This window comes from Prunus mume, linkage group LG3 (genome assembly GCF_029339155.1).
Source record: "Prunus mume cultivar Tortuosa linkage group LG3, ASM2933915v1, whole genome shotgun sequence".
In the NCBI taxonomy this organism is placed as follows: domain Eukaryota; kingdom Viridiplantae; phylum Streptophyta; class Magnoliopsida; order Rosales; family Rosaceae; genus Prunus; species Prunus mume.
Window position 1 is genome coordinate 27,860,162 of NC_142700.1, and position 15,967 is coordinate 27,876,128.

Genomic DNA, 15,967 nt, shown 5'->3' on the forward strand with positions numbered 1-15,967 from the left:
AATGTGGAAGCCATTGGAGTAGTGCACCTGATATTGGATTCAAGATTTATTTTAGAGTTGGATGATGTAGTTTTAGTTCCCTCAATGAAGAGGAATTTGATTTATGTTTCAAGATTATCAAGACTTGGTTTTGTTTTTCAATTCAATAAAGATTGCTTTGCATTATCTTAGAATTCAAATGTTCTTGCTAGTGGTTTTCTCTCAAATGGATTATACTGTCTCAATTACAATAAAGAGGGTGAAGTTGTAATGGCTGAATCGAGTGAGGAAAGGATTAGAGGTGGAGGAACATCCACTAGGTTATGGCATAGACGTTTAGGACACATTTCAAAAGAAAGAATGAAAATTCTTGTTAAGGAACAAATTATGCCATCACTGACCTTCGGTGATGACGGAATTTGTATTGAATGTGACAAAGGAAAACTCACTAAGACTAAGAAGAAATGTGCAACTCACAATAGTGATCTTTTACAGATCATCCACACAGATATTTGTGGACCATTCCCTCATCAAACAATTGATGATCACTCTCATTTTGATTATCTGTATCTCATAGCAGAAAAATCTTAAGCTTTTGAAATGTTCAAGATTTTTTAAATTAAAGTAGAAAGGCAACTTGAGAAGAAGATCAAAATTGTGAGGACAAACAGAAGGGGTGAATATTATGGATGTTTTGATGAAGGACGACAACGAGCTGGACCTTTTGCTAGGTATCTACAAGATAATGGAATAGTTGTTCAATACACAATGCCAGGAACTTCACAACAGAATGGTGTGCTTGAGAGAAAAAATCGAACTTTGAAGGACATGGTTCGTAGCTTGACTTCCAAAACTGAGTTACCTAAGAGTCTATGGGGAGAAGGATCAAAACAGCAAAATTCATACTTAATATGCACAGATATGTTACAAGATATGCAAAACAATACGACGATATGACAAGTATAAAAGATTAGTAGATACAGGGATAAGACAATAAAGAAATATATAGTTAAATATTAATTGTTTATTTTTTCTTTAACATTTGAAACTATTTAAGATAGCTTGTTTCAAAGAAAAAAAACATTATGAACACTTCTCAGAAGGCCATGAACCCATCCAAGGTCATCTTGGGCTCCAAAAACACCATAAAAGCCCAAAACGTAACTATTCCAGCACTGCACATCGCTCCTTTATTTATTCGCCAGGAAATCATCGCTTGGTGGAAAAGTCTGATATTTTGATACTATCAAGCTAACCGACTCACGAACGTCCTCCAACTAAAATTACTCCAAAATTCATCCATTTGACCACGTTTTGCTTCAGAAGAAGTAGAAAGTCCCATATTGAAAATACAATTTAAAGTATCAAAATTCTTCCAAAATGTTAACCAAAATATACTAAGAATAGGGTTAAATATACAATATAAAATCGACTCATCATGGTTTTCCAATTTTATAGTAGTTAAATTCAGCACAAGGTTTAGTTCTAGAAATTAAAATGTGATGTGAATTTTCTACAACAGGTGGTAATAATAGGATAATCTGGTTAAACCAGTTACTCTGATACAAAACAGAACAATACACATGCTAAAGTTGATATGAAAAGAAGTACTCAAATGACTACAATATGCATATGGCACACGCAAATCAGATCGTAATGAGTTGTTCAAGGGTAATATCATTTGATCTTCTATTGGAAGAAGCGAGTTGGGAACGATAGCGCTTGAGAAACCATGTGCATTGTTGGCCTCGATTGTGGATGGGAATGTCTGCATGCAATTGATAGACTTGCAATGGTTATGAGTTCATCTTGAAGTTGAGGTGTAGGAGGGGAAAGGCTTTGGTCCAACACATCCTTGAGAAATATGTTTGCATAGGTGGTGGATGGAAGCGAAAGGAGGAGCGAAATCACCTAGCTGCTTTCCCATAATCACTTCCGATTGCGGCCTCCAAAGCTATAAACATCACATTTTTCTGTTACCTTCATTGTATAAGCCAGCTCTGCGTGTAAATTAAGGAAGAACAAACCATTAATATAGATATATCCAGAATTAATTTTTCTAGAAAAAAACTTCTATATTTTAGTATTTTACTAGTGCGACATATCCATATGTGCTGCAAGAGCGAGTCCAATTAACGAGTCGGATTCAAAAGCTTAGCAGTGCCAAAGTCCGAAACGCATAAGGCTCATAGTCACAATGCAGCAAAATGTTGCTGCTTTTTATGTCTCGATGCACGATAGGTGGTGCGCAATCATGATGCATATAACACAAAGCATGAGCTACACCCTTTACTATTCTCACCCTTGTGCTCCAGTCCAACTTTTTAGCTTCATGCTCGTTGCTCAAGATTGCAGCCAAGTTACCTTTTTCCAGATACTCATAGACCAAAAACGCAGTGATGGGAACTTGAACAAAAGCCAAGAAACTTTACAATGTTTCGGTGTCGTATCTGAGTTAAGGCCCTTATTTCATTAAAGAACTCCTTCCGAGATGCCTCCTCACCATCAAGTGTTTGATGGAATTTCTTCACTGCAACAATCTGCTGATGGCAGCTTTGCCTTGTACACACTTCCCTGTCCTCCCATCCCGATGCAATAGACGACATCAAAAGCATTGGTTGCTTTCATTATTTCTTCATACATTTTTCTTCCATCAAAACTAGAGATTGAAAAAAAGTTTTCATGCATATCGCTCCTTTCTATTTCTGGGTCTTTCTTTCTTCTTTTTCTTCTTCTTCTTTCAATCAAAGCAAATGTCAGGAAAGCTAGTAAAAGTACTCCCAAGATAGGGAAAATGATTAAGAACGCCTTCTTTGAGGTATGCTTATGTTCCACAGAATGATTGCAGGGCTTTAGTCCTCCAACACTGCCACACAATCCGTTATTCCCTTCCATTCGAGCATTTTGAAATGCTTTGTTGTTGGGGATTGGACCCTGCAGTTGATTGTAGGATATGTCGATGTCATTCAGACCATGCATTTCATCAAAACTTGTTGGAATGAGACCGGTAAGATTATTGTGGGAAAGATTCAACGTCTCCAAGCTTTGCATACTGCTCATTTCTGATGGTATCTTACCCTCAAGTGAGTTGTGACTTAGATCAAGTTGGGACATATGAAACAACTTCCCCAACTGAAACGGAATTTCTTGACTGAACTTGTTATTGCTCAAATTCAAATAGTGTAATTTGAGCAAGTCACTAAAAATGCCTGGAATTGACTCATTGAATTTGTTCGTGGACAAGTCAAGATATTCAATATAAGTCAACGATCCAAATTCTGAGGGTATAGGACCCCAAAGTTGATTGCCATTCAACATCAATTTCACCAAAGAAGTCAATCTCCCAAATTTCTTTGGGATCACCCCGACTAAACTGTTGGAAGAAAGATCAAGTTCATGAATTTGGGTTGCATGGCTAATCTCAGGTGGTATACTACCTGTAAGCTTGTTCCCAGCAATTCGTAGTGTTGCTAATTGCGGACACTGTCCCCAGAGCTGTGATATTTCACCGTGCAAGTTATTGTGGCTCAGGTCAATAAAATTAAGATTTGGATAGGCACCAAAGTCTTCGGATATATTGCCCGTTAGTTGGTTACCTTCAAGATGAACTCTCACTAAGCTCTTGCAATTTTGCAAACCTTTGGGGATTGTACCTATGACATGGTTGGAGCTTACTGTAAAGTTTTGTAGTGATCCGCCTCGACAAATATTTTGTGGCAAATAACCAGAAAAATTGTTAGTGTCGAGTTCAGCACAGTCAACTTCATCAGATTCCCAATCTCTTGGGGGATGGAGCCAGAAAGTTCGTTATTGTTTAGGAATAAGATTTCTAGGTTGCTCAAGTTACCAAGTGAAGTGGGGATGGGACCATTGAGTTGGTTCTGGTTCAACTCTAGCTCCACAATGGATTCCAAGTTCCCTATCTCTTTTGGAATTGTTCCAGAAAGATTATTTTCAAAGAGATAGAGACGGGTAAGGTTTGTTAGATCACCTAATGATGACGGGATTGGACCAGATAGATTGTTATCATCAATGCATAGTTCCACTAGAGACTTCAAATTTCCTATTTCTGAAGGGAGAGAATCAGAAAGTTGATTGTTGTACAAGTATATCATGATCAGCTGTTTTAAATTTCCAAAACTTGGAGGAATGGCACCTGTTAAATAATTTTCCTGCATGTACAGCACCTCTAAATTGGAAAGGTTACCAAAAGAAGCTGGAATTGGACCTTGTAGATTGTTGGTATGCAGAGCAAGCTCATTAAGAAACTTAAGCTGGCCAATTTCTTGAGGAATTGAGCCATTTAATTGGTTCTCATTTAGGTGCAGGGCTTGAAGATTATTTAGAAGACCAATTTCTGGTGGGATTTTCCCAGACAACTGATTATAAGAAAGGTCAAAATAGATGAGTTTGGAGAGGGAACTTATCTGAGATGGGATGGCACCAAAGAGTTGGTTCAAGCTGAGGTCAATGTATTCGAGATTAGGGAGCGACAGGAATGGAAATTCATATAGCGTACCTTGTATCCCAGAATTGGTGAGGTTGATCCTGTTGACACTTGCAGCACTGTTGCATGAAATACCAGTCCAAACGTTGCATGGGATTGTATTTACTTTTGGATAGTAAGCCCATGAGGTCAGATTATTCTTGGTTTGATTTTGAAAGCTAGCTTTCCATTTGAGAAGAGCCTCTGCTTCAACTGAAGAAGCAAAAGCAATGTTTGGTGATGAGAACAGCTGGACATACGAGATAAGGCAAGCTAGACAGCATAATAAATATGTCATTGTATTTTTGTTTCTGTATACAATCATGTATTTGATGGCTTTATTTATAGCTATTATTCTACAAGTGATTCCGTTTTCCACAATATATCCAGCGATCGACAATTTTTTGTGGTTGAGATGGCTTGAGTTGACATCTCTTTCACTTTTCTTTCTAAAAGGTAAGGTGGTATGTTAATTAGTCATCGTCTTATAAATGCAATGTTTGAATTTTGTGGTTGAATTTAGAGTTAGCAATAACTTGGATGCTTGACAATGTTCATTCTTTGAATTTTGGCTGTTGAATAATGTCAAATAAGATCGAAAACTTAACGAAATAAAATACAATATTGTATAAGTGCATGGTTCCACAATTAATAGTATAGAAGGTTTTCTTACTCATATTATAGAGTAGGCATAATTCATGTTGCAAAGGAGGAGAGAAACTTACCTGGCTAAAGTTGTTTACATGATGACTCTCAGCATGTAAGGGATTGTGAGGGATTTACAACTACAGGGTTAAAATTAATAAAATTGAAACTATGGGGACCAAAGTGGTAAAATCAGTAAACTACACGGACAAAAAAATACTTTCTCCTTTATTTATTGTATGTCTCGTATTTGATTTTTATATGAGATTGTAAGGATATGTTTTGTAAGATGAACAACGGGCTGTAGTATTTTATGCAAAAAATTATGGACTCAGGGCACACCACGATATCTGAAGGCGATCGATGGCGAAGCATGTGTTACAAGCCAGAACTCAGTTTTCTTGTATGAAAGGATGGTAGATTTACCTTGTACACACTTATCTGTCCTCCCTTGGCGGTGCAATAGAGGACATCGAAACCGTTGGTTGATTTCATGATTTCTCCATACATTTTTCGTCCGTCAAAATTAGGTATTGAAAAGAAAAAGAAGTCTGGAATTGACTCATCGAATTCGTGGGTGGAAAGATCAAGATATTCACTATCAGTTAATGATGTCCAAATTCATACGGTATAGGACGCCAAAGTTGATTGCCATTCAACTTCAAATTCACCAAAAAATGTCGACCTCCCAAAGTGCTTTGGGACTACCCTGACTAAACGATTTGGGGAAAGGTCGATTTTCTACACCTCAGTTAAAGTCAATGTCTTGCGTTTATTCATGCATTTAAATGCAAATGAATTTTCTTGTTGAATTTTGATGAAATTGATACATTTCTTTTTTGTTAGAAGAAATTGATAGTTGATGCTTGACAAAAGAGCCTTATACCATGACTTTAGGGGCTCGTTTGGGACTCGCTTTTAACAAAAGCGCCTTTATTATAAAAAGTTGAAAGTTTTCCATAAGAAATCCAAGTACATCATGAAAAAGTACACTTAGGATTGTGCTTACTAAAATTGTTTTTCTAAAAAGTGCTTCTACGACCTGAATATTCTTTTAATTCTTTATGTCAACCCTGTCAAAAGTACTTTTATCCTTTTCAAAATCACTCCCAAAACAAATCTTTTAGGTTAATCAGTCAAAACTAGTCCTACAACTTGTGTGGTGTTTGCTAGTGTACTATATACCAGATTGTATATCATAAAACTTTTTAAGTTTTTTTTCAAGTCTTTCCTACACCTCAATTAAAGTTTACACTAGCCTCTCTGCAAGCGCTTTCGCATATGCGAGAGGTTTTTTTTTTTTTTTAAATTAATTTATTTTAGCATTAAAAAAGATAATGAGTAGTTGTGTTCCATAAAAATATAATCAATTATCTTATTTTTCTTTTAATTTTAATTTTAATTTTTTTTAATATGCAAAAGTGTGAATTTACCATATTATCCTCATTTAATTAATAATTTCAATTCTTGATGGTTGCATTAACCAATGACATTTTCTGGTATTTTGAATGTTTCACCATTCTATGCATTTTACTTTATATATATAAATATATATATATATATAGATTTCTCCATAAATGTAATGCAAATTTTGAATTTTCTTGTTGAATTTAATTAATGAAATTGGCAGAATAGTTAACATCTTGGTTGTTGAAGAATGTAAAATACTTAAATTAAATTAAATCTCTAAGAGTGTTGCTAAACGAACTCTAAAATTAACTGAGTACACCATATGATCTAAGTGCACCCTAATATTTAAATCAAATTATAAAATTAACTCAGTACACCCTATTTAACTACCAAAAACACCCATGGTACACCCTAATACACTCTATCACACAACACCTAACCCATTCATGAGTCCAATTTTACTATTACCAAATGCCATGTGCCGACATGTTTCCCTTCTATTTTTTTGACATGTGGTAAACCATTTAACAACACTTAAACCTGTCAAATCGATCTCCCATCATCCCCCACCCAGCCAACCCCATCCTTCCTCCTCCGACTTAAGCCCTCTCGCATCCAACCCAACCCTACCACCACCGCCCTTCTCTCTCTCTCTCTCTCTCTCACAGCCCAACTCCACCCTTCCCCTGCTTATCACCAACCAACCCAGACCTGACGAGCATAAGATTCTAATAAGCGCGTAATATCGTGTTGGAACCCATCTCCCTTCAACTAGTGGAAGAAGGAAAATTCCAAAATGGGTTTGTTTCTTAGACTGTTGAGGTTGCTATCAACCCCCACGGTATCTAATTAAGAAGAAATAGGTTGTATTGGAGTTGTTGGAAGTTGGTGTTTATGGTGCAAACAGCAACATAATTGTCATTAGATTCATCAGAGGGTGAGGAGCTGGAATTCTAGTGGGCAAGTGTAAGAGCCGTTTGGGAATATGCTCACTTGAAACCACCAACACCGTAGATGAACATCAAATGATTATTGTTTTGGGTGGGTTGAATGCATTAACCAAGTCTAATGGACGAACGCCACATACACATGGAAGATTCTGACTCATTGCAAAAAATTTAGAGCAAATAAGATAATTTGGATGAGAGAGAGAGGGAGGGACGGTGGTGGTGGGGTTGGGTTGGATTCATAGCGTTCAACATCGCTCCATCGAATATTAGGGTTGGATATGGTGAGTAATGTGTACTTATATTATGGTAAATTAGTAATTCAATAAATATATAGTTTGATAGTAGGGTGTACTAAGTTAATTTTAGGGTTCGTATAGCATCACTCATCTCTAATGCCAAGTAAATTTCATTTTTATTAATTAGTTATGATAATCCCGAAAATTACTCAATTATCTTTCCCTTCTTTGTTTTCTTATCATTTTCTCTCTTCTCAATTAATAACCTGTGAAACCTCACCATCACCTTCCCCTTGGCGGATCCACGTTGGGACAAGAGGGGTCGGACAACCCCTTGGAATGCTGGAAAGTTGGCAAGGGACTCCATTGAAGCCCCCTTGGATGCACTCCAACGCTCGACGAAAGTCCTGGGGAGGAGAACCTTCTGCTTGCACTGCTGCTCCTTCTTGCGCTGTGTGTGATTTTGTTTTTAAAACAGCCTTGCCAAACGACGTTGTTTGGTCCAAGGCTCAGTCAATTTTTTTTGAAATGACCTGGCCTCAAAACGCAGCGTCGTTTTGGGCAGGTTTAAAAAAAAAAAAAAAAAAAGAAAAGAAAAACCAGAACAGAACATAGGAGCTCAACTGTTGTACAGATTACCTTATTTCCATCTTCAATATTTAAGTAAATGTCTTTGTCCTTTTACTTTTATTTATTTTTATATTACTCCATTTACTTAAGTTTACAATGTAAATAAGGAAGTACCCCCCATTTGGTTTCAAATAAAAATACTAGAAAATCAAATTCTCACCAAATCAAAATATGAAAATTTGGTTTTAGTGTAAAATACGATTTATGCTAAAAATGATGGCTCATTAAGTCAATATATACTTCATATTAAAATCCCATAAAATCAAGTTTTCTTATTTGATGTGTAAGGAATAAAAGCCGCCAAAAATTATCTTGAGAAAATGATTATTCCGAAAAACCATTTTTCATACTTAGTCAATATTGCACCTCCGCTAAAAAATTTATGGGTCCCCCAATGCTTCCCTCTCAAATCCTAACCTCTCCCAACCTCCTAACCTCCGACAACCTCCATCAACTCTTCGCCGATGGCCCATTGGCGATCACCACCACCATCTTGTGCCGCCCTTTTTTTTTCAAGTACAAGTAAGCAGGTCAAAATTTAAATTAATAAATTTATAGTGATAATATATTGTTGATATTGATAATTTTTTTTTATGTAATGAAATCTATGGATATGAATCATATTGATGGATAATTTAGATTGATTGCGTTTATGCTTGATTGTTGATTGAGTATATTAAAGATTGAATGATATTTGATATGATAATTTGGTATATTGAATATTGATTGATATGGGTGAATATTGAGAGTAGGTTATTGACATTTTCATATTCATATGATAATTTTGATAAAAATTAATGATAGATTCTATTAATTGATTTGTAGAATTATGGAATGATTCTATAAAAGAAAATTATCTACGGATAGTCCTTCTCCGTCTAATCCGGGTAGTTCAAATGCAACAAGACCAATTGAAGTAGATGATATATTAGCTAATCTTTAGGCAAACCCTGGACTAAGACCTCGAATGACGGATTATAGTCCTAATATTCGGGATGAGATCCGAAGAGCATATCTACAAAAGGGACCTTGTCAACCTAGAAGATATAAATTCCCACAAACTAATCAATCAGGATTCAATAGACGTTTCATTGCTCAATGGTTTGATGAGTATGATTGGTTGGAATATAGTATAGCTACCGAGGTAGAGGAAAAATTTCGAATGACGGATTAATAGGCTTTTTTAGCATTATTTTCTTTGTAAAAAAATTTCGGAACTTTTAAACTAAGCCCCCTTGGCCACAGAATCTTGGATCCGCCACTGCTTGCCACTTGTCATCTACACTAACGGAGCATTCTTCCATGACATAGAAAATCTGTCTGAAGCTACCAATATTGAAGAGAAAATAAGATATTAATATTTAACCAAAAAAGAAAAAGCCCATATTTGTTGCAATATTTCTTCTCTACCATTTGGTTGATCTAACTCTATGTTTTCTCTCTCTCTCTCTCTCTGTTTTTTTTTCCAACATCTTAATGACTTACGATCTTTTATTCATTATGATTAATAATAACATTAAAAATATATATGGCAAAAGACAGTTTGTTGTGCAGTTCATTGTGCGTGTGTGGGTGGGGTGCAATCCCCAAGCCTTTACTTCGAGAGTCATAATCTATATATAACTGTAACAACTCAAAAAAAAACAATAAAAAAAATAAAAGACAAAGTTAGCGATAGAGAAGAAAAAGAATCAGAAACTTGTAAAGCTTTAGAAGAAAGAGGAGGATGGGAAAGTTATTAATTGAAGAATTCTAGAGGATGGAGAACGATGAAATAGGAAGATTTTATAAAACATTGATTGAGGATACAGAAATAAGAAAGAAAAAGTCAATTAATAATTATTTTTAATATATATTTTTCTTTAAAATATATAATTATTTTAGTTAATCTTAGCCATTTAATCCATTTCAATCTAATGGTTGAAAACTTGTGTCAAAACTTGTGTCAAAAATATAGTGTCATGGATCCGCCCCCATATATATATATATATATATTGTGTATGTGAAAACAAGGACTTATTTGAAATCTCTCTCTAGAACAGCTGTATATGTATACATTGATCAATTGTTTAGTGTGATTGGCTATTACAACATGCCTTATTTCTCTTTCCACAACAAATCCAGCAATTTACAAGTTTTTGTAGTTGAGACTCCAGAAGTGTCTTTCACGTTTCTTTCAAAGTTAAGGTGGTTTGCATTGCATGGGAGAAGACTTTGAAGTCTTTCTTGTTATAAAAATTATAGTTTTCCTCTTTTCGTATAAGCCAAACACAAAATCCTTTATAATATAAACAACTTGAAAAGTCTTTTAAGGTAAAGTAAAACTAAATAAACAAATAATAGGTAAATAAAAGTAAAATAAATTAAGATTATGAAAGCAAGCCTGGTATGGTGAAGCACGTCACAGAAGTTGTCCTAAAGCCTTTGTAGCCTTCCTATGTGCAGGTACTGGCGGTTTACAAGACTCGAAGATACAATCCCCAATACACAGGCTCAAGGTCTGCTATGAGCATGTTCGCAAATAGATTTAGGCCTTTGTAATTAATTGTTACCACACCTCTTGGTAACAATTAATTACATTGTAGAGATTTGATTTCAAATTGGTAATAAATTAGCATCTCTCTCTCTCTCTATGTATGAAAACCAAAATGAAATGATGAAGTGAAGACAAGTGGAGAGAAGGGCCAAAGAACTTTGGATGAAAGGTGAAGCATCCTATGAAGTAATGAGTAGGAAGAGGGTATCTAAGGGGTAGCAGCCAAGGCAAAAACAGATCATTCTCTACACTTTGTAATTTCAAATTTTTTAAGAAGGAGGAGAGCAAGGAGCAACCAAGGAGAGGGGAGAATGACATAACAATTGTAGAGAACCTTGAGGAGCCTTGAGGCAAGGATCCAACAGGTTGAAGAGGCAATTCTCTTTCTCTTCCTTGTTCTTATTTTTATTCATTTTATTTATCTCTTGTATTATCTTAGTTTCAATGTAATTTCTTATTTTTCTAGGGCTTAGGTTGAAGCCCTAAACAAGATTACACTTATGTTTTGATGCTTTGAGTTTATGGATTCTTGACAACAATTGATGAATTCCTCTTCACTATAATAATCTATCATTGATGTATGTTTTTCTTTGATTGATCACCTATGAAAGCATGCTTCTTGAGATTGTTAGGATGATATGTATCTTCATATTTTTCTAAGCAAATAATGGATGAAGTAAGAATCATCCATGTGAATTGGTGTGACACCCCAACCCTATTTCAATTGTCCATTTAATTTAATTAATTAAAATACGAAATTTCAATTTTTGCCTTGGGGGTAGTGGTATTTTGGTCACTTTTTAATCCAGAGTCCCACATCTTACCTAGCTTCGGCACCCCAACCCTAGCTTCGGCATCTTACCTACCGATCGCTCTATTAGGGCAACCTTGGCATCTAGATCACGTGGCAGTCACACAATCAATGTCCAGAGTCCCACATCGAAACTCTAAGTAAAATGCACACCTCCCAAGGCCTATAAAAGAGGGCAACCATCTCAGCTTACCAAATCCGTACTTACTTAAGCATCGGAGAGCCTTCGGCCGGTATCACACCGGTACCTAGGACTTACCGAGCGTTTGCTATCTTACAGGTGTAACTACTACCGAAGTCATAGCATACCGAAGGTAACAAAATCACAAAGTTACGCGGGAAAAGGACAGAACCATTTTTCTGCGTCAACAAGAATCTAGCTCCTTTTGAGTGGAGAACCTTGTATTGCTATGTCATTTCAACTCTACTGCTTCCGATTCTGAAATTTTTTTCTTCATTCAGACAGTATCTTGTGCCTAATTTTGCCTTTTTTTCTAGGACCCACCCTACTTCAAATTCCTTTTGGGTCTGGTTAAAGACTATTCTCTTATATTTTAGATTTTCTTGACTGAAAAATAACCTTTGATTAGCAACACACAACTGATACGCGTGCATAATTTTGCTTTGTTCTCTCTTTCTCCCTCATGGTCTCACCCGCTTCACCTTTTCATTTTGACAGCACAAATTGGGTAGAGGTCACCAGGAAAGGCTCCAGAAGTTCATAACAATAACTGGAACGAGGTAATTAATAATCATACGTAAATTTTCTGTAGTCTGTCTTAAGAAAGGAGTTTTTGGAGAATACTATGCTTCTACTCTACTAATTCTTTGAGTTTGGCTTTATTCTAAAAAAATATGCATGTAGCTTAGATAATTTATTCCTGTGTCACAAGCTTGTTGTAATATTGTGAAAAACAGGTTGTGTGAAAGTGATAAGTGTTTTTATGTCTGAATCATGCTGTAAGATGAAATGCATTAACCACAGTGATGATAGTATATAAGAATCTTATAAGCATGCCTAGGTTCATGGGTCTTTATTAAAACCCATTTAGATGTTGAAGTTTTGCTAGCTTGCATCTGTCATGCATGATATTTAAAGCACCCATTTGAACCAGTTGATGTTGCGTGTTTAGTTGTTGATCATGCTATGGCTGGCTTCAATCTCTGTATCATAAGAGAATAATATATATTTGTACTTATGGTACATGTGGCTTATGAATTCTTATCTCACTCTTAAATGTTGTGCCTGCTTGATATATATTTGCACTTATGGTACATGGCTTATTTATTTCAGAGTTTAATTTCATCTATAAGAAAATAATATACTTGAAATAATTTAGTACCTTGGACTTTTTAAATGTTCATATTTCTGCAGTTCGTGTTTACATTTTACATGCTTTTTTTTTTTTTTCCAGTGTAAAGCTAGACAGAAGGACACGTATATCCAAATGGAATTGGATGAGGTGCGAGAAGAATTGGCAACTCATGCCCTATAATGGCTTTTTGATTGAACTAAACATTCCTCCTTCATTTTACATGTCTTTCTAGCTAGTATTTTGCATATATATAGACAAGTACGGATAATTTGTGGTGTGGGGCTGGAAAAATTGTGATTCGGATGTGACAAGTACAGATCATTCAAGTGTTTTGCTTATATATATAGACAAGTATGCATATATTTAAATTACTATTTATATATATGTTTTTTTATCAGCAATGGCAACACAACATGATTTGGAAATGATGCCTTTTTGATATTCTAAGACATTAACCAAGTAAAGTGTGGACGTGGATCATGCAAAATGCCTACACTTTCCTTACATAAGTGATGCCTATTGTTTATAACAACTTCAGTTTTGCAGAAAATAACTAAAGTTGAAAGATTAAAACAACCACCAAACATCTATGATCACTAATGCCTAAAATTAGAAGTAGCATTAGCATTTATATAACAACCAGCGCTATTGGAGGTTTTTCATGTTGGCAAAATAGAAAAAGCGAAGACTTATAACATAATTCGCAACAACACTATTTGTTTATGGGATTTTGTAATTGATAATACATCGATGATGGGTGCGTCTTCAATGACTAGTTCGCTAGTTGTGACTTGGGAGACATAAGTCGCCTGCGCTATCTTTCTCTTGCCCTCCTTAGTGGTCAGCCCGGACTCATAAGAGTTAGCTAGAATGGTGTTGATCCGTATGACTTCTTGGGGAGGTTCCTTGGCAACTACATCATGGTCCTTGCTTTGCTGGATGGCCTTCTTTGCGATGAATTTCGTGCAACGGCCGTTTCTTACCAGCTCATCGAGGTGCATTTTCAAGGCATTGCAATTATTGGTGTAATGATCATGCTCCTTGTGGAATGCGCAGTATTTACTGGTGTCCCTTCTAGCCGGGTCTCTCTTTAGGGGTGGCGGTCTCCTCACCCATGACTTGTCCTTCACTTGTGCTAGGATCTGGTGGATCGGGATAGTAAACTCAGTGAAGGTTTTTGTTTCCGAGACTCCGTCTTTGGGCCACGATATGCTCTTCTCCTGGTTTTTGTGTTCAAACTTGTTGTTGTTTTAGCTTTTCTGCCTTATCGGGTGGTCAGCTTACTTGCTGGCTTTCTTCGCGGCAATGCAGTCATCGTCCCGAGTCGTAGCACTTTGTAAATCCGAAGCATTCTGCCAAGGTTTGGCTCGGAGTTGTGGCCAACTCACGGTATAGCTCATGTTTGGTTGGCAAGCCCTTCTTGAAAGCTAAGTATGCAACTAAGTCATTGCATCCTATGATGTTTGCCTTCTCAGCCTTAAATCTTCTGAGGTATTCTCGAAGAGACTTGTCCAGCTTCTTGTGCCAGTTGAACTGGTGGTCCACATGCTCTTTGACCGTCTGGAATGAGTTATGCTCTTTCGTGAAAGTGAGAGTGAACTCCTTGAATCTGCCTATCGATGCAGATAGTAGAGTGTGAAACTAGTCTTGAGTTGCTCATGGAAAAGTCATTGCGAACACTTTACAACCAGGGAGTCGTCTGCCTTGTACAAGATCATGGTGCTCTTGAAGTGCCTCAAATGGCCCTTGGGATCAGAGTACCCCTTGAATGGTGTGATGGACGATGTTGTGAACTACTTCAAAGGTGTAGCCTGCTCCACCTTGTTGGTAAAGGACAAGGAGTTGACTCGATCAATTTCCCTACACAGAGCTACCTCTGTGCTTCCTTAAGTTGGAGACCATGGAGTCGGTCATTTACTAGCCTCTCGACATGTTCTACTCGAAAGGCTGGTGGCTTGGGTCGGTGTCTTCGGTGTCTCGAGCACCGCTGGATAACTTCCTTCTCAACTTCCAAGGGTTGATCCCCTTGGCTGTTCTGCCAGTGGAGCTGATTGAGAGATTGAGATTGTGAGGATCCCTCTACAGCTTGCTGCCGTGTATTAGTTCTCGAGCGGGTTGGTGAGCGTCGATCGTTGCATTTGTTACACATTTGTTTGTGAAAAATGGATTTAAGCACGCTTTGAGTATTATTTCGTGCTCTCAATGAAAGCACCAATTTGTGGGAGCGATTTTCATTCCCAAAGAATATTCGTCTAAAGATTCCGTCTTCCTCTTCGCTTATCTTTCTCCCTGCAAAACAATACGGAGTAAAAGACCATACCCGAGGTTGTTGGCCAAAGATCCTCCGATGTCTAAGTTAGGTTGAGTGTTTGTAGGAAAACAATAACTAACAATAAGATGGAAATTTCCATAGGGTGAGAACCGAGTGGTTGGAGCCCTGTGTGGTGGCCGGAGCCTTATGTGTGAGAGAGAAAGAGTATGGCGGCTAGGGTTTGTGAGAGAGAATTTTTGCAGAGTTTCGGACAAAAGTTTTGACGTACCTCAACCCTTGGTGTAGCCATGTATTTGTAGGAGCCTCGGAAGAATAATTCCACATATGAAAAGAATTATTCTTCCCCAATTTGGAGAGATTGATGTAATTACGGATTTGATTCAAATCAAATCCCTAATTAAGGCAAGAATCGAATAATTCCCAATTAAATCAAATAACTCCCAAGTAAGTCAAATAATTCCCAAATTGATTGGCTTAATTATTTGACCTGATTCGTAGATATTTTGCTTCCACAATTCCCATCACAAATTTTAATTTCTAAGACTAAAGCTCGTGCTGAATTTAATTTGGCTGACGACTAACGCAGTCCATATAATTATGCAATGGATGCATTTAAATATGTTACGCACTACCAATTAGAATTCATAAACTATTAGCAATCTCGTTCAATGACTTTGATTGACGAATATTCAATCA

At 36.7% G+C, this 15,967-nt stretch overlaps 1 pseudogene; it reads right to left on the reverse strand.

The window, feature by feature from the left end:
• Positions 1 to 1,400: 1,400 nt before the first annotated feature.
• LOC148919292 (uncharacterized) lies at positions 1,401 to 4,763 on the reverse strand (annotated as a pseudogene).
• Positions 4,764 to 15,967: the final 11,204 nt, after the last annotated feature.